The following is a 20,582-nucleotide window of genomic DNA, read 5'->3' on the forward strand; positions in this document are numbered from 1 at the left end:
CATTTTGCTTCTAAAATGTTAATGTGAAAACATGCAAAGGAAGGTTGGAATTTTTTTTACCTTCCTACCGCACCATTCGATGCTTGCATCAAGTACAAATCTCCTCTATAAATAGAGGAAGTGAAAAGCAATAAAAAGTACATTTTTAGTTAAAGAGAGAGATACTCAGATCTTCTTAGACATTTTTTTGAGAGAGAGAAATTAGAGTGAGCTAATTTGTGAATATTACTTACAGATTAAAAATATATTATTGTTGTATTTTCATTATCGTCATCGTCGTTGTTATTGTCATTATTGTTCTTCATCGTTGATGTTGTCATTAACGTCATCATCATTGTCGTCGTCGTCATCATTGTCGACGTCATTGTCATCATCATTGTCGATGTTGTCGTCAACATTATTATAGTCATCATCATTATTATAGTGAAAGTTTAAGTGACCTATGGGTCTTGTGATCATAGGAGATCACAAGAGTATTTATCAGGGTAAAAATGTAAGTAAGTAACAAAAAGAAAAGGAAAACTTTAGTTAATTATCTACATTCAAAGGAAAAATAAATCGAAATGATAGTACTTAAACTCTTGGAAACAAATCAAAATGTTTGCAAGAGTGTCCAATTGTTTGGATTGAGTTGCATAGAAACTACAGGAATGATAATAACCTAGTGGTGAAGTTGTCGAAGGGTATACAAACATTGGGTGGCTTGAAGTGACATTTGTACACAAAGCAAAAGCAAGTCTCATCATCAACGGCTTCTTGGTAGATCCTATCTTCTTCTAATAGCCTCTAAAGGTTATCACATCCAAATTGGACAATGTTGGTACACTTAAGGAACCTTGTTAACAAATCTTCATTAGTACATTGGAGGAGTAATCAAAAACTTTGTCATAAACCCAATTTGACTACTCCTCGATGTTCATAACAAAGCCATCCCTTTGGTTGGAGACCAAAATTATGTCGGGATTGTCAATAGGAAAGGTCATACCACTTAGACTTGCCATTATGTCCTCGACCAATGTACTTTTGATGGCTTGGGGTACGTTGATCATCGAGCGATTGAAGTCAACCCTAAGAAGAACTATTAAAGCACTAGGAGTACTATGGGTGAAAGATGAAGAAGCTTGAGAATGTGAAGAAGGGTTTTTGGCATTATCAGAAGAATAAGAAGAGGAACTAATAATATTTACTTACATTTTGCCTAGGAAAGAAGATTTTGCACTATTGTTTGAACTCAAAAAAGATAGTATAGACGGTGTTACAAGTGTACCTAGGTGTACCTAATTGGTACTTGACTATCAGGTGCTTTAGGTGGTCGGGAAGGCTAGTACTCAAAGTTTTCAAGATGCAAAGGTATGTTTCGCGCTTTCTTAGCTTCTAGAATTTTTCTAGGATTTTTGACATGTTATCATTGCATTTGATGCGACCATTAAAACGACAAGGTATCCGAAAAATGACAAATGCAAAAATTTTAGGCAAGAGAATAAGATTTATTGATAAGTTTCCAATAAGTAAACTCTCTTCAAATGAGTTGAAGATTTGGGGGGCTTATGTATCGGTTAGGTCCTAAACACCCAACAATTCTCGATATTATATTAGTCGGCCAAAGGACACAACGAACGAGTACCCAAATAAGAGTACTCAACTGAAGACACTCAATCGAGGGGTATTCATCTTAACTTGACAATAACGTGGTAAACAATAACATTAGACCATTACACAATATTAAAAGGTCTTGAGTGTGTTTAATTATCCAAACCCATAACAATAACTTTATATTATTTGTTTATACATGCACTTCACCTTTAGAAAATATGTAACATATACACAATATACTCAATCATTTTGATTACTTGTTGACTTTAGCATCAACAAACCACCTGACACTTGAAAATCAAGGATCAAAAACTTCCGGTCAAAGACCTCTTGCATTCTTTTTTCAAAAAGAATAATAAATATGGTGAATTGAGAACAAAATAAATATTACCATATTTTTAAAAGATGGACGAAAAATAATGGTATGGACAATATAACTTTTAAGATGAATTTTGTCTTGTGATTATTCTTGGTTCCACTTTTGTCTCTACAACCAGCATCCTTCCCTTTCTTGCCTACTAATAAGCTAAAAGCAATTCAAAATTTTCATCTATTAGGTCACATTTTGTAACAAAAGGTTGACGTTTTGAGGTAGTCATTTTTTTCATCTATTTTGGAACCAATGGATTTATGGTTCTTAACACCAAGATTGAAAGTTTAAAGGTTTTATGTGTGGCCACCGAAATTTTTTATCGAAGTCCCATGGGGCACCAGAATTTTTTGATTTGAAAATCTTACTGGAGATAAAATAGTATCTTGTCTAAAGTCAGAACATTCAAAAATGTGATTTATTTATCTTTGTCCTAAAATGAAATTTTTTTTACCTAATTATCGTATCTTTATAGACTCCTAAAATCCCAAAATTTTGAGGAAATTTACCCATTATTTGAAATTATATTATGGTGCACAATTATGACCATTAATAAATAGAATTTGTGTCAAATATGGGTCTCAAGTCAAACAAATTTATTTTATAAATAAGAGTGTAAGTTGTGAGATACTCAACTAGACACTAAGTTAGATCCTTTCAAAAAAAATTTTGGAAGAAAACAATTATAAAAAATACTTTTTAAATATAAATTTTTTAATTACTTTTACCTCAATTTTCATTCTAAAATATTGTCCCTTAATGCGTAATTTTTTAGTTAATATTTTGTAAAATTTTAACTACAACTCAATAATAGTAAAGTTGAATATAATTAAAGTCCAATGTTATTTTTTTCTTGATATGGATGATAAAAATAATTTTTATATATTATAAATGAAATGAAAAAAATTCACTCCACGCATGTGTTTTTTTATTGATTTATAATAATGCAAGTTTAAAACATGTAGTTATTACTACCTAGTAGGGATGATAATGGATAGGGTCTAAATAAAGCCTTATAGTACTCATTTTCATACGGGGTTTAAAAATAATATGTATACTTAGGCTCATATCCACGTGGGTAGTAATTTTAATCCTCATCTCCGTATTTGTTGGGTACACAAGTACCCATACTCGCACCTGCGACCCGTATTTTACTTATGTATAAAGTAAAGAAATCAATAGAGATATTATTTTTCATCAGCAAATATAATATTGATTTGTCATATCTTTAACATTACAAAAAATCTAACGTAACAATTCTTATAAATAAATATTATAAAACATTCAATTCTTGTAAATAAACTTAAAAAAATCAACATAATAAAAATTGTGATTAAATTTTCAATATCATGATCATGTTTTAACAGAAAGACCTGTGAAAAGAATTATACAAAAATTAGTTAGATTAAAATTTTAATTAAAATATATGAAATTTTAGAAAATAAATATGTAGACATTTAAGTTCATCATCAAAACCAAGTTCTCCATATTTTTGCAAACATTTGTCTTCCAAATCTATATAGCGTTGTCTATATATTATTTTTATCTAGTAATACCAATAGAAACTACATGAAAAGAAAATAAATGATTAAATAATTTAAATTAATAATTAAAAGTAACAATAAAAAAATTAAGATAATTTTTATAAACAAAATTTAATTATATTATCTTGTTGCTTGTATTTAAACTAACTTTGTGCATACATAAGTACCTTTAGAATAAATTTATGGAGTTTATAATGATGAGGATTTAAAAAATTTACCTCCTGTGCTAAATACAAATTCTGAAGCTACAATTGAAATTGAGATTACCAAAACATCCTTAGCAATTTTATGCAAAATTGAATACTTGATTTCATTTGTTTTCCAACATTCAAGAATTCAAAAATAGCATTCCTAAGCAAAAATTTTTTTTCAAGTAATGTTCTATTTCAAACTATTTGTATTTCAATTGTATACAAATGAGTTATAATTATTAAGAAAATTATTAATATTTAAGTTATGCATGTTTGACTAATTAACATTTACTCGTGAAGTTGAATTTTTGATTATTTTCTTAGTTTTAGTTTGATACTCATCAAATAATAAATAACTTAATTTCTTAATATTATTAATTTCCATCAAAGATAAAATATACTTAAAGAAAAAGTAATCCAACAATTTCGATTTATATCTTGGATTAAAAATAAAATTATTATTATATTAATTATTATATATTTATGTAATAAATAAATAAATTATTATTAAGTAATTATATTATATTATATTATTATTATATATATATATATATATATATATAATTGTGGGATGGAATAGATTTAGTATCATAATATCTGTATCTTTAATTCTTTATCCATATCCACATCCAATAAATCCTATGAATTTATACTCGCTCATTTATAGGATGTAGATCCATTTTTACATCCGTATTTCGTGGGCGTGTAGATAAAAGACATGAAACCACTAGCCTTAGCCCGTAGGGCGCTGTCCGCTTCAAGCCATTGAGCAGACGTTAATAAATTTTAGCTACCCCAGTTCTTATGCTAATCCGTGCTTGTCAATCCACCCAAGTATGCATAATGAATGTATCATTAAATGTGTAAAACGAAACAACTCTTCTCACACATCCATCTCAATCTCCATCTGGCGGTTCAACTTAAAATCATATTTATTCACTCACCCAACTTCACTAGCATTTTATGAACTTTCACTTTCAGTCTTTATAACATTTAAATTTTAGGTTTGGTTTAAGATTAAATATTCCTCGTAAATACGATTTTATTTCATTAAATATCAAGTATCTTTTTTTCTTTTCAAATTTAAAAATTATTTTTAATTTATGTAATTTAAAAAAAAAACTAATCTTTAGTTAAATATCATTAATGAATCTAGCAAATAATGCAATACTAAATTTATTTACTAATATTTTTATTAGTAAAAATATTACGCAATTTTAGCATAAAACAATCTTGTAAATTTTAATAAATTTAAAAAGACTTTGTATGAATGTTACGACTTTTAAGATTTTTTTAAAGACTTTTAAAATTTAGATTTTAATCAAGATTTTATAATTTAAATTTTAATAGATTTATATTATAAGATTTCACAAGAAAATATAGATCAGTAATATTACAAGATTTAATTAAAAAATCTAACATAAATAATAAAGAAAATTAAAACTAACACAATTTTTCTATTGTTTGACAAATAATTGTCTTTATCTTTTAACAAATAATTGACTATAATATCCTTCTAACTTACATTTCTTCATATATTTAAAGTTATATTAGTCTTTCATGTAATGACATATTATCATTCATGGATATGAATATGAATAATATGTTCAAAATTATGGTCTTCATTAACTAATAGCATTGAAGATAAAGATTCATTCATTAATTCAATTAGAAATTTATCGGAACAATATTCTTTACAAAGAAAGTTATGTAGTGTTACATGAACAATATAAGTTTAGCTTGTATCTTAAATAGAAATAAAGACATTGACTTAAAAATTATGAAGTGTGATTTAAAAATACTAAATATCCTCTCGATCACATTTTTTAAAGATGTATGACGTAAATTGAAAACTTTATTTTCATTTTGGGGCTTATTATCATGACCTACTAAGTCTTTGTAATATATATTTTAATATTAAATTTTATTAAAACAATAGTTAAATTTTAATAATTTAAAAATTTTAACAATAGATAATATCTTAATGGACTCTTAAAAAATCTTGAATGTCTTAATTTAATACCACCAAATTTTGATGGACTTTTAAAAAAATCATGATTGTCTTGATTGAATACCATATGACTTTTTATATTAAATTTTTTTAATTGAATACCATAAGATTTTTTATAATAAAAAAGCCTTTTGAAATTCATTGAAATCTTAATCTAATACATCCCCTAAGAAACTGAAACAATATTTTTAAAAAAAAAATCACAAGACTAAAAATATAAATTTAAAACTAAAAAAAATTATCCTAAATTATAAAAAATAAATAAAACTTTTGTAATATAGTAAGTTAATTTTTTAGAGTTTAGTTAATTCTAGAGAGAAGGGTATATAAGGTTTTCTTTGAGAACGAAACTCATAAGCTCATCCTCAAAGAAAATCTAGAGAGAAGGGCCTTAGATCTGTGAGTTCCTTTTTCTCCAAAATTTCTCTACTTGATTCCTTTTTTCTTCTAGATCACTAATCTCTTTTATCTTTTCTTTGAATTCAGGCTAGAAAGCTTGATTTTGGCTGATTGAAGTCTACGGGTCGACTGTTCGAAAATTCTTCTTCTTCTTCCTCTTCTTGGCTGCTTTGAGCCAACTTTCAAGTAAGGCAAGCTAGGATTTTGATGGATTGGTTGCATGTGAGTTTAGAAACTCAATTAATGCATAAATTAGAGATTGATTTACTGATTTGAGAGGTTTTACCCATTTTCGGGGTTTTCAGGCTAAAACGGGGTTTTGGCTTATTTAATGCATCGGATGAGTTCATGTTGTAACGTAGTAAGTTATTTCAGAAAGCCCAAAAGCCCAATGTGGGTAATTTAGTAGCCCAGAACGGGCCGTTCTCAAACTGGAATGGGCAGTTCCAAACTAATAAATTGACCTGTAAATCGTAGTTGAGAACGGGCCGTTCCAAACCCCAGAACGGGCCGTTTTGGATGGAGTACGGGTCGTTCTGGATGGAGAACGGGCTGTTTTGGACGAGTCCCGGAACGGGTTGTTCTGGTTTCAAAACTGGCCGTTCTGCATGTGATTTTTGCACATGATGAAGGGGTGCAGAACGAGCCGTTCCGGATACGAAACGGGTCGTTCCGGATACGAAACGGGCCGTTCCGCATACGAAACGGGCCGTTCCGGATACGAAACGGGCCGTTCTGGATACGAAACGGGCCGTTCTGGCCACTCCTGAACTTCTATAAATAGGGGTTGTGTGGTTGAAGAGAAAATGTAGTTTTTAGAGAGAATTTTTAGAGAGAATGACTCTGGGTCTGTGAGCTCCTTTCTCTCCCAAATTTCTCTTTATGATTCTTTTTCTCCTCTAGATCACTAACGTCTTCTGTCTTTTCTTGAAATTCATACTAGAAAGCTTGCTTTGGGTGGATTGAAGTTTCGGGTTGAGCTTTGGAAGGAAATTCTACTTCTCCTCAGTTCTTGGCCATTTTGAGTCAATTTTCAGGTAAGGGAATCTAGAATGTTTATTGTTTAGGTTACATGTGAGTTTAGAAACTCAATTGATGCATGAAAGTTGGGGATCCATGGTTGGATTGGAGAATTCGCTCATTTTTTGGGGTTTTTGGTGATTTTGATGCATCAGATGGTGCATGGGAGATTTAAGTTTATTTTTTAGTTGTATGGAGCCTATGCATTGTGTTTTGTGTTTGCATATGGCTGAATTTGTAGGTTTGGATGAGAGTTTTGAAACTCTCTGACTGGGATTAGGTCGGGGGCGCTCAGGTTGCGTAGGATGTGAACATGTTTATTTGTGATAGTTGAAATGATGCTTCGGCATGTTTAAAGTTGAATTTTTAGATCATGTATGTACGATATATGATGTATGGTGAGGTGTGATTCATATGTATGCTTGGTAAAGATATATATGAATGTTTAAATATGATATGACATGTGTATATGCTCATATGTGTATGATTGTTGATCATGATGGTGGGTAGACCATGCATGATGTATGATGCATTATTGCATGTGATGTCTTATGGAATGTGTATGATTGTTGATCATGATGGTGGGCAGACCATGTATGATGTGTGATACATAATTGCATGTGATGCCTTATGGCATGAGTCTAGCCTAGGACTTGAGGAGAGGAAAAATATTTTCAAACTGAAAGAGCTCACATGGAGCCTCTTGAGAGTGGTGCTTGGATAGACCACTGATATATGAGAGTGGTGCTCAGGTAGGCCTCTGGATTTGGGAAAGTGGTGCTTAGGTAGGCCACTGGGTTGGGTGAGTCTCCTCTAAGTCCTTAGCTAGTGTTGGAGCGGGTATGAGGTCGAGGGTTATTCCCTTAACCAAGTACTCGGGAAGGTGCGTGGATCCTTGCGGATAGTCGATGGGCGAACTCCACAATTGACTTGGTAATGCATGCCAAGGTCGTGGTAAGCCTGTACCCAGTTGTGCTTACCTGATGGTGGATCTGGACTTCTAATTGTGTAAGTGACATCATCCGAGTAAACCCGAGTGAGGATTATATCTTGTTTAGCTATGACCGAGCAGGCGCATTGGGCGTGAAAACGGTTGGGGTGGTTTCGGTAGGATGGGATGTCACTTATACTGCTTTTTTGTTAGGGAGATCTCCTAGGTGTATGCGTGACAATGCATTAGATGATTGATATACATTGATATCTGTCATGAGATGCATTTATTGCATGATTGTTAATATGATGAAGTGTGTGGTGTTTGGCTTCATGATTGGTAGATTGTATTTTATGCATGAGTAGTATTGGATAGAGTGTATGGTGTGACTCTATGAATATGATTGATAGTTGGATGATTGTGTAATATAGATTATTGTTATGTACTTGTATGATTGATTTTTGAACTCTAGCTTACCCTTCTGTTTCCATGTGGTGGGACTGCAATGATCATACTTGGTATGGGAGCAGATCAGGGATAACTTAGAGTTGAGGTGACCGCTGGGAGACGAGGAGTTTGATCCTCATGTTAGAGTTACCATTTTGGGTAACGGTTTTGTTTGTGCTTGACCGGCACTAGAGAATATTATTTTTGGGATGACTGTACATATATGGTGTTCTATTTTGTATACAGAAATTGAGTTATTTTTATTCTTACCTATACCTGTATGTATGAGTTATCCAACTTAATATTTCTCTTAGTTTGCTAGTAGTAGTGCGATTCCACTAAGTGTAGAGACCATGGCGGGTCGTTACACATGTTGTTTCTAAGACTTGAATTGAAATGTTTTTGGTGCATGGATGCTATCTTTTCCATTGCATGTGGGTTTTTTTTTATGAGTTTCAAGTGTGGAGGTCCAAAAATGGTGAAAAACATGGTGTCTCTATCATCAAACGACTGAGCCATTTTAAAGGACTGAGCCCTTTGGGGGCCGCGTGATAGAGGGGGATTTCTGGAACCAAAGGGCTGAGCCATTTTAAAGGGCTAAGCGCTTTTGAAATAGCTGAGCCGTTTAAATGGACTAAGCCCTTTGGGGGTCGTGTGTCAAAGAGGATCCCTAGAGGCAAAAGCGCTAAGCGGTTTGTTGTTTTCTAAATTAGACTTTGTTGTCTTCATGAAAGTTATAGCCTTGGATGTTAGCTTTCCAATAGTGTTGGAATCACCTAAAAAGGTGGTCAGAACTCTAGTTATGGTTGTTTTAGTGAACAGGGATCAAGCTATCAACATTGATCATATCTGTTGCGATTTTTGACATTTTTAGCTAAGTAGATTAACTTTTTTAGAATTTTATGTCTTCATAGGAGTTGTAGTTTATTCTCTTATGTTTCTTTTGAGATAGGTTTGAGCTTATTTGGATGAGTATAAATTTTTGTGTGTGTTTGCTCTGACAGTTTTCGAAGGGAGATGCATGTTGTTTTGATGTTCTAAGGTGTTATCATGTGAATTAAAAAGTTGTATGATACTATGTTGTATATTTAGTTCAAATATGTATGTTATATATGATGTAAATTGATGCTTGATTAATATGCATGCTTGGTAATGATATATATGAATGTTTAAGCATGATATGATATGCATGTATGTTTATATGAGGATGATATTGATCATAGTGGTGGATTGATCATATATGTTGTAAGATGCATTGTTACATGTGATGCCTTATAACATAAGTCTAGCCTAAGACTTAAGGAGGGGGGAATGTTTTCGAACTTGAAGAGCTCACTTAGAGTCTCTTGAGAGTAGTGCTTGGATAGACCACTAGTTTGGATGAGAGTGGTACTTGGATAGGCCACTAATTTTGGGTGAGAGTGGTGCTTAGATAGGTCATTGGTTTGGGTGAGTTTTCTCTAAGTTCTTAGCTAGTGTTAGAGCGGGATATGAGGTCAAGGGTTATTCCCTTAACCAAGTACTGGGGAAGGTGCGTGGTTCCTTGTGGATAGTCGGTGGACGAACTCCTCAAGTAACTTGGCAATGCATGTCAAGGTCATGATAAGTCTGTACCCAGTTGTGTTATACCTGACGATGGAACCAAACTTTTAAGTGTGTAAGTGTCATTAGCCGAGTAAACCAAAGTGAGGATTAATATCCCAATTTGCTGTGATTGAGTGGGCGCATTGGGCATTAAAATGGTTGGGGTGATTTCGGTAAGATGAAATTTCATTTATACTACTCTATTGTTAGAGAGATCTTCTAGGTGAATGCATGACGACACATTAGATGATTGATATGCATTAATATCTTTCATGAGTTGCATTTGTTGCATGAGTAGTGTATGATATAGTGTATGGTGTGACTCTATGAGAATGATTGGTGATTTGATGATGGTGTAGCATAAATGTTTATTCTTATGCTTACATGATTGATTATTGAACTCTAGCTTAACCTTTTATTTCCATGTAGATGGACTGCGATAATCACACTATGTGTGGGAGCAGGTCAGGATTAGGTTAGAGTTGGTATTTTTGTGATCGCTGCGGGATGTGAAATTTTGTCCTAGTATCAGAGTTACCATCTTGGATAATTGTTTGATTGTACTTGACCGGCACTGGGAGAGTATTACATTTTGAGCATAGAAATGTAATTTATTATTACTTTTATATACATGTATGCATTTAGTTATTCAGTTTAATATCTTCTCTTAGTTCACTAGTGTAATCAATTCCACTAAGTATAATGACCATGGTAGGTCGTTATAATTTTAAACAAATATTTTTTTATTAATTAAAAAAATGGTGAACACACTTTACAAAATAAAATTATGCTTTCAACATATAAATTAATATTTTTCTTAAAAACGAAATTTGCTCCTATTATACTTGATAGAGAATTGGTGCAAATTGACTTTAAAGATATTTAAATATTAATCATTAATTTTAACAATGTAAATAGGTCTGTGCCTTCGTAGCATAAACAACTTCTATTTAAGTTGGTGTTCTCTCTATTTATTGATTTTTGTTTATTTTAATTTAATTGTCATTTTATAATATAAATGAAGTATTAAATATATATATATATATATATATATATATATATATATATTTAATACTTCAAGGTTCTCCCCCATTTTTTTAATATGTAATAAAATTGCTTAAAAAAATTTTGTTCCCCTAAAATTTATAAATAAAAAAAATATTATAGATTAATAGTTAAAAATTATTATATTAGTTTACACTAAAAAAAATAAAATAAAAATATATAAAAATGATATACAGATATAAAATAAAATAAAATATAAATAATAATAAACTATTTATGATATTAAGATATTTCTATGTAAGAGTTAAAAAAATTCGACGTGTCAAATTAATTTGTAGCTTTGCGATGTATGTATTTATATATATATATATATAAAGAGAGATAGCCACGAGTATTGTGGTGTTTCCTATATCTTGAGCTAGCCGTGGTCGAAATTTTGTGAGCAGTGCTTAGGTATCTTGATTCCCAATCAAAAGTATTGTGAGTAATCGAAAGGGTGATGAATGCAGTCTTTCTTTCATCTGGTGGGTAAATTGGTATCTGATTATACCCTGAGTATGCGTCGAGGAAACTCAATCTTTGATGGCCTGCCGCTCCGTCAACCAATGCGTCTATGTGGGGTAGGGGATAAGCATCTTTTGGGCATGTCTTATTTAGATCGGTGTAGTCGGTGCACATCCGCGACTTGCCGTTTGCCTTCTTGACCATTACCACATTGGCCAACCAAGTAGAGTACTTAACTTCCCTGATGAACCCTGCTTGAAGTAGCTTGGTTGTCTCTTTTCTTACCGCCTGAGCCCTTTCCCCTCCCATCTTTCTTTTCTTTTGAGTGATGGGTTTGGCGTCTCGGCACACTAAGAGCTGGTGGTAGTGGAAGCTTGGGTCGATGCCTGGCATGTCGGCCGCCGTCCAGGCAAATAGGTCCGAGTACTTTACGAGGATTTGCTTGATATCTCTCGCTTCGGCCTCCGACAATTGGGAACTCAAGTAAGTGACTTGTTCTTTATTTCTCCCTAGTTGAAACGGGATTGTTGTCTCTATTGGTTCGACCCTATGCTCGTCTTCAATTCTCGGGTCGAGCTCTAGGTCTGGGATCGACCCTTCTTGACAGGCATCGACGATGACATTGACATCTCGCCTTGGCTTTGGAGTTGGCTGTACTTTTAGGCTGGCGAAGTAACATTCGCGGGCCGTCTTTTGGTCGGCGTGTAGAGTGATAATTGTTCCTTCTTCGGAGGGAAACTTCATAGCTAGGTGAGGGGTGGAGACAATAGCTCGGAGCTCGTTCAAAGAGGGTCGGCCCAATAGGATGTTGTACGAGGTATTAGCGTGCACCACCACATATCATACTTTAACCCTTCGTCTTTGTTGTTCGTCCCCGAAGTAGGTGTATAAGTCTATCGTTCCCCGGGTGTTCACTCGTTTGCCCGAAAATCTGACTAAGGGCTCATTGTAAGGTGCCAACTCGCGCTCGGGTATACCCAGTTGTTCGAAAGTTTTCCAATACAAGATATCGGCTGAACTTCCCTGATCCACCAGTGTCTTCTTCACAATACAATTGTTAATCTCTATAATGATGACCATAGGGTCGTCTTGCACTGGATCGAACCCCTGGAAGTCCTTGTCGGTGAAGGTGATTGGTGGCATGTGGACTGACCCTGCTCTTGTTACTGCGCTGACCAATCTGATTGCTCTTAGGTGTCTCCTTCGTGCCGAGGATGTGCCCCTGCCTCCTACGAATCCTCCAGCTATTGTGTTTATCACCCTTCTGGGTTGATTTCGGTCTCGCTGTGGATCGTTTCTCTCCTGAGACTTGCTGCGTTCCCGGGATCTATACCTTTGAGGTGCCCTCTCGCGGTTCCCCCTTCCGGATTCCCTCTTATCATGGTAGCTATCATATCTCTTCCTACCCGAAGGTTGGGTGAAGTTTTGAAGGTGGCCTGACTTAACGAGATCTTCAATACGATCTCGGAGGGCTGTGCATTCCTCAGTGGTATGTCCCCTGTTCTTGTGAAACTAGCAAGTTTTGGTCCTGTCCGCGTGGGGTGGAGTCATAGCACGGCAGGGCACTGTGAGGATTTCTGTGGCCAAGGCCTGCTCCAACACCTTGGTCCTGTTGGTGTTGAGCGGCGTGTATTGTGCATATCTGGGTCCCCTATTGTTCCTCTCTCGATTGAGTGCGTCTCGGGGACGAGACCTTGGAGGGTGCTTTTTTTCAGCTTCTTTCTTTCCGAGGAAGAGGTCAAACCGGCTCTGATTCCTGAACTCGACCAACTCTTCCATCTGCATGTACTTAGTGGCTCTCTGCCTTAGGTCGTTCAGGTCTCGGGGCGACTTTTTACATAGGTTTTTTACAAAGGGGCCTGGCCTTAATGCCGTAGTGAGGTGGTGCATTGCCACCGCTGGGTCTAGATCTCGGATAGACAGGGTCATCTTCCCGAATCGCTCCACGAAAGTTCTTAGAGGTTCCTTCTTTTCCTGGTGGATATTGACCAGTGCAATCGAGGTGAGCTGATGGGGTCTGCTCGTGGCAAACTGTATTACGAATCGAGAGGACAAGGTTGTGAAGGAGTCCACCGATCCTGGGGCGAGTCTTGTGAACCAACTAAGTGTTTGTCCTTTTAATGAGGTAGGAAAAACTTTAGTTGTCTAGCAACCGGGCTCTGGCGATGTCCGGAGTGAATGGTGTCTTCCCTTCTCGTCATTACTGATCCATGGTCGTTGTCGTCACTCCGCCAGGTGGCCGGGGGATCTTTGTCTCTTTGTACCATCCCAACGATTCCCCTTGGTCATGCGTTGACTGAGTATTGGGGGTGTCGCGAGATGGATGCCAGGATCGGTTATCGCTCCTAAGCTCCGCATTTTCCTTCCTCAGGACCGACAGTTCGTGTGCGTCCTTCTCCCGAAGTCTTTTCAATTCCAACATCTCGGCCTTCAGCTGTTCTATGGCCGACGGTGGGTTGGGAGGTTGAGATCGATCCACATATGACTCCTTCATTCCTTCTTCGTTTTGATTTGTCTGCTATCTCGATTCTCGGGGCATCCCAAGGTTATGAAGTGCTGTGTTTTCTTGCTGACTCCTAGTTGCTACCATCTTCCTTCAGGCTCGAGAACCGTTTCAATTTCGGCCCCACAGTGGGCGCCCAAAATGTTCCTGCTTAGAAACACTCTTCTTGTTGCTCCTCCTTCGTGATCTTCTAAGTCTTTGGTGTCGACCGAATACTATCTCCAAAGGTGGGGAGGGTACCTGCAAAGGCACTCCGATGCTCAAATAAGTGTTCGGTATAGAGCAATAAAGGCTTTTATACTAGATAAATCATAACTCTTTTCTGTCCCATCACCTGTGTATTTATAGTGACGTATCTGGGCCTGGTGGCCCTTCTGTCTTGGGAGATGGGTAATACCTTGGTTAACCTTGATCTCCCTTAATTAAACACGATAAATATTGTGTAATGGATATCCTAACTTGCCATATGTTCCATGTGGGTTGACACACTTTGGGTCTTCGGCCAAGCCTTTAGCCGAAGAGGTGTTCGGTTGTTTTCATGACCGAGGGGGTATTCGATCATTCTGAAGGCTGAAGGGAGGCTCGGCCAAGCTTGAGGCCGAAGGAGTATTCGGCCAAGTTCAAGGCCGAAGGGGTGTTCGGTCATGTTCAAAGTTGAAGGGTGTTGGATCGAGCGCTTACCATTAGGCCAAAAGCTATAGCTGATAGTCAGGGCGCAACTCTTTTTACTTAAGAGCGCAGCAGCCCAAGCGCCATGATTCGACAGTGACTTGGCCCACCTAGCCTCCGCCACGGGACAATTGATGCAACCCGCAACAATCTCCCCCTCAGCAATTGCCCCGCTAGATATCGAACTCATGACCTTGGCTCTGATACCAATTGTTGGATCGAGCGCTTACCATTAGGCCAAAAGCTATAGCTGATAGTCAGGACGCAACTCTTTTTACTTAAGAGCGCAGCAGCCCAAGCGCCATGATTCGACAGTGACTTGTGATGGAGGACCATCCTTGAAGACACATGTGGGCCCCATCACTAGGTCCATGGCTAGGAGAGTTGAAGAAGAGGAGGGTGTTCACACACCAAGGGATACTCTCCTCATGATCATAGAGTATTAGTTCTCTCCTAAGCCTCATTAGTATAGGGTTTATTTTAGTTGCCAATTTTACCCTTGTATTTTGGGGTATTTTAGTTATAGGATTTATTTTCTTTGTATTTTCCATTTTACCCTTGTATTATGGGGTGCTTTAGATGATTAGGTTTTTAATTTGGGCTAGGGTATTACACTAGAAGGGTGACGCATTATTGGTGAGATTTGGATCTATTTTTGGTGATAGAAAGGCTTAGGCCCAAGTGGAGGGCAAAGGTTGCATGGTCTTATCATGCACCTTGATGTAGCCAATCTAGACCCATAGATTCCAAACTTGGTCACCAAGTAGCATCTAGGGTTCATTTGGAATGTCATTTGGAGTGCATTTGCCTTATGAATTTCGGCCATGCATGTCCCAAATGAAACCCTAGATGCCTCCCCTCCTATAAATACCCAACACCCCACCACTTGTAAATACTTTGGAATATATGAATTTGAGTGAGCCTTTTTGTGCCTCAAATCCTATCCTTAGTCACTAGGTTACCTTTGGCTAACCTTCTCCTATCTCCACCATTGGAGAGTGAAAACCCTAGAGTGGCCTCCATTTACCTTTGGAGTGAGCCAACCATGTGAGCACCAAACACCATACCTTAAACACTTCCGCACCCTACTCCCTTTCTCGCCTATCTCCCTTATTGTCCCATAAACTTCCTTTTGTCTACCCCTTGGTGAACCTAGATCAAGGGAAAGGAGTCTCCTTTCAACCATTGTCATCACCCATGGAAGGAACAACTCCATCAACTTGGCCCACCTAGCCTCCGCCACGGGACAATTGATGCAACCCGCAACAATTCCCTTTTTGATGATGACAACCCATGATTCATATTGTATCAACCCAATGCTATTGTGCTTCAAACATTTTCATCCATTGTGCCTTCAATTCATTCCAACCTGCACAATACACACACACAAGCACAATACCTGCAAAAACAACTATACACACACCATACCATTTGCAAAAAAAACAACTATACACACACCACCATATAGGCTTCAGTTCTGGTTCAGACTCCCTTCCAGGCTCAGCTTCCACCTGTGGTGGCTGATCCTCATCTTGAGACGGAACACCATCTTCATCTGTTGCCGGCTCCGGTGTAGGGGGTATATCGCCTTTAAACACCCACTTGTCTTCTTGCTTGAGCATCCCCATGTGATGCAAAGAAGACTTCTCAATTTTATTCGAAGCATGCAACACAATTTTTCTTTCACCTGTCAAATCTACTCCAGCATTCTCAAAAATTTTAGATAGCAAAAGAGCATATGGATTCGGTCTGTCTTCCTTTCTCCTTGCTTTCCATATACAGTCATTTACTACTGACACCCAGTCAATTTTAATTTTCTTCTTAATGACATGCATCAGCAAAATGTCATCCCTTGACATTTGAGCATGATTGTGTAACCTGGGTTTTAACATCCAAGCAATAATAAAAGAAATTAAACGAGAGTTCTTCTTCATACCTCCCGCCAAGAATTTCTCGTAATTGGTGTTCAGAGGGTTCCTTTGGCAATCCCGGAATGTGGTCAGCTCCTCAAAATCCCCAAAGTTGAAGGGTTGGAGTTTCTCCTTTCCGGTGCCGCTCAGACCCGCAGCCGCTTTCAATGTCGGTCCATCCAACCTAATCAGCTTCCCTTTGACCACAGATTGCATAACCCCTTCATTAGTTGAGGCAAAGCAGAGAAATAACCTGATTAACTCAGGATAGTAGGGTCCATCCATCTCTAAAAATGCCTTCAGCTCCTGGTGCTCCAAAAGGGTTGGAAAGCTAAAACCCTCGTTCTTGAACCAATCAAGCTTCAGGGTCTTTGGAGGAATGATTCTCCGACCGGCGTACCACTCAAAGTAGTATTCTTGAGCTTTCTCATCCGCAAACCACTTCGTAATCAGCTGCCCAGAGGGAAGAGGACGTTTGCTCCCCCTCACTTCAAGCTTCTTTGGTCTTTTGGATGAAGATGCCATGGATGGGTCTTGAAGAAAATGAAGAAGAAGAGAGATTTTGAGAGAATTTGAGAGGGTTAGGGTTTTGAGGGTTGAGAGAAAATGAGAGAATGAGAGAAGAGAGGTTGTGGGAGGTGTTTTTTATGCCCCAGCACGTTCTGGTATAAGAGTAATGGGTAGTTTAATAGTTGGCGCGTAGATAACCGTTTTAGGAAGTTTTAAAAGAACCGCCCAGATAATCGATTATTTATGCAAATAATCGATTATTTGCATCAGTAAAATCTCTTAAAAATGAAATCTGATATGGATAATCGATTATTTTCAAGATAATCAATTATTACAGAGGGTAGTTTCTCCTAACACAACCCAGATAATCGATTATTTACAGAATAATCGATTATTCTAGTGACTTCTCAGATTCCACTACTCAGATAATCGATTATTTCCCATGATAATCGATTATTACAGTGACTCTTGAGTTCCTTCTTACCAAATAATCGATTATTACCCAAATAATCGATTATTTCAGAGACTCTTGAAATTCTTCATGTTCTAGATAATCGATTATTACCCAAGATAATCGATTATTTCCATGAATTACTTAAGATAATCGATTATATCTTAAGATAATCGATTATTCCAGAGAAGTTTTGCTTCTCTGAAATTTTAACATTTGTCAAATTTTACCAAGTCTTATTTGTCACTGATACTTTCTTCCACACATATCTTACTTCCATTCTCAAAGCATAATCAATTCAAACTTGATTCATTGATTATTCCTAATTCAATTCTCAATTGGTTGAATCTTTCTCTTGGTAGAGGTTTTGTAAAAATATCAGCTAATTGCTTGCTTGTTTCCACAAACTCTACAACACAATCATTCCTTTGAACATGATCTCTCAAAAAGTGGTGTCTTATTTCAATATGTTTTGTTCTTGAGTGCAACACAGGATTCTTGGTCAAATTTATTGCACTAGTATTGTCACACCTCAAAGGAATTTTGTTCAACTCAACTCCATAATCTCTTAGTTGTTGTTTCATCCAAAGAATTTGAGCACAACAACTTCCAGCAGCTATATATTCAGCCTCAGCTGTACTCAAAGCAACACAAGCTTGCTTTTTGCTATGCCATGAAACAAGTGCACTACCTAGCAAGTGACAAGTTCCACTTGTACTCTTTCTATCTAGTCTACACCCAGCATAGTCTGAATCTGAGTAGCCTATCAGACTTAGTGAGACTCCCTTTGGATACCACAACCCCACATTTGTTGTACCTTTCAAATACTTAAGAATTCTTTTCACACTCTTCATATGAGATTCTTTAGGATTAGCTTGGAATCTTGCACATAGGCACACAGCAAACATTATGTCAGGCCTACTTGCTGTCAAGTACAAGAGTGATCCTATAATTCCTCTATACTTTGAACTATCAACAGCAATTCCTTTCTCATCTAAGTCAAGATTGCAATTGTTTGATATTGGTGTGGCAGCCTCCTTACACCCTTCCATACCAAACTTTTTCAGAAGTTCATTGCAATACTTGCTTTGACTTATGAAAATTCCATCATGCATTTGTTTAACTTGCAATCCTAAAAAGAATGTAAGCTCTCCCATCATTGACATTTCAAATTCTCCTTGCATGATTTTTGCAAATTCTTTACATAGAGAGGTATTTGTAGATCCAAACACAATGTCATCCACATATATTTGTACATACATTGTATCATTTTTAAATTTCTTGACAAACAATGTATTATCCACCTTTCCTCTTTCATAATCACTCTCAATTAGAAATTTGCTCAGCCTGTCATACCAAGATCTAGGAGCTTGCTTCAAGCCATAGAGTGCCTTTTTGAGCTTGTACACATGATTAGGATTCTTGAAATCCACAAAGCCAGGTGGCTGTTCCACATATACTTCCTCTTGTATAAATCCATTGAGGAAAGCACTTTTCACATCCATTTGATAGAGCTTGAAATTCTTTATAGAGGAATAAGCAAGAAGTAATCTAATGGCTTCTATCCTTGCTACAGGGGCAAAAGTCTCATCATAGTCAATTCCATCTTCTTGATTATACCCCTTAGCCACTAGTCTTGCCTTATTTCTTATAATTATTCCTGATTCATCAAGCTTATTTCTGAAAACCCACTTAGTTCCAATAATTGGATGATCTTTTGGTAATGGCACCAAATCCCACACTTCATTTCTTTCAAACTGATTTAGTTCCTCTTGCATGGCCATTAACCAATGCTCATCTTTAAGTGCTTCATCAATGTTCTTAGGTTCAACTTGTGAAACAAATGCCATGGTGTTGCAAATATTTTTAATTGCACTCCTAGTTGAAACACCCTTTCCAATGCTCCCAATTATGTTGTCCATTGATAAGTCTCTTGTGGTTTTCCATTCCTTAGGCAATTGTTCACATGTTTCCTTTGCTTTCTTAAGTGATTCACTCTCCTTAGGCACTTCATTAGGTTCATTCTCCAATAGGGATTGATCAAGCAACTCATTTAAATCTTCAATTTCAGTTTGCCTAGACTCTTGCTTATTTGACTCATCAAATACCACATGGACAGATTCTTCTACAACTAGAGTTCTCTTATTATAAATTCTATAAGCCTTACTATTTGTAGAGTATCCTAGAAAGATTGTTTCGTCAGCCTTTGCATCAAACTTTCCAAATTGCTCTTTTCCATTGTTCAGCACATAGCATTTACACCCAAACACTCTAAAATATGAAATGTTAGGCTTCTTTCCTTTGTATATTTCATAGGGTGTTTTCTTCAATATAGGTCGAATCAGAACTTTGTTTAACACATGACAAGCAGTGTTAATAGCATCAGCCCAAAAATATTTTGGCAAGTTTGTTTCTTTCAACATTGTTCTAGCAAGTTCTTCTAAGGACCTATTTTTCCTCTCAACAACCCCATTTTGTTGAGGTGTCCTAGGTGCTGAGAAATTATGGTTTATACCATGTTCCTCACATAATTTCTGAAACATCAAGTTTTGAAACTCACCTCCATGGTCACTTCTTATAGAGGTGATGTTTGAGCACTTCTCATTTTGAACAAGTTTGGCAAATTTTCTAAAGGCATTAAAAGCATCATTTTTGTTTGCAAGAAACATAACCCATGTGTATCTAGAATAGTCATCAACAATTACTAAGCCATAGTAGTTTTCGCCTAAGCTCATGGTTCTTGAAGGACCAAACAAATCCATGTGAATTAATTGCAAAGGTCTAGATGTGGAAATCTGATTTTTGCTTTTAAAGCTAGCCTTCACTTGCTTGCCCTTTTGACAAGCATCACATAGTTTGTCTTTTCCAAACTTGAGTTTAGGTAGACCAACCACTAATTCTTTCCTACTCAATTTATTCAAATGGTCCATATGAATATGT

General features: G+C 36.4%; 1 long non-coding RNA gene across 1 annotated transcript; it reads left to right on the forward strand.

The window, feature by feature from the left end:
- The first annotated feature begins 5,090 nt into the window (after window positions 1-5,090).
- Window positions 5,091-11,038, forward strand: LOC145953859 (uncharacterized). The gene is made up of 3 exons (XR_014431093.1): window positions 5,091-6,294; window positions 7,052-7,145; window positions 10,520-11,038. It is a non-coding gene; the product is annotated as an uncharacterized LOC145953859 (long non-coding RNA).
- The last annotated feature ends 9,544 nt before the right edge of the window (window positions 11,039-20,582 follow it).

This window comes from Cajanus cajan, chromosome 1, assembly GCF_000230855.2.
Source record: "Cajanus cajan strain Asha chromosome 1, NIPB_CcT2T_4, whole genome shotgun sequence".
Lineage (NCBI taxonomy): Eukaryota > Viridiplantae > Streptophyta > Magnoliopsida > Fabales > Fabaceae > Cajanus > Cajanus cajan.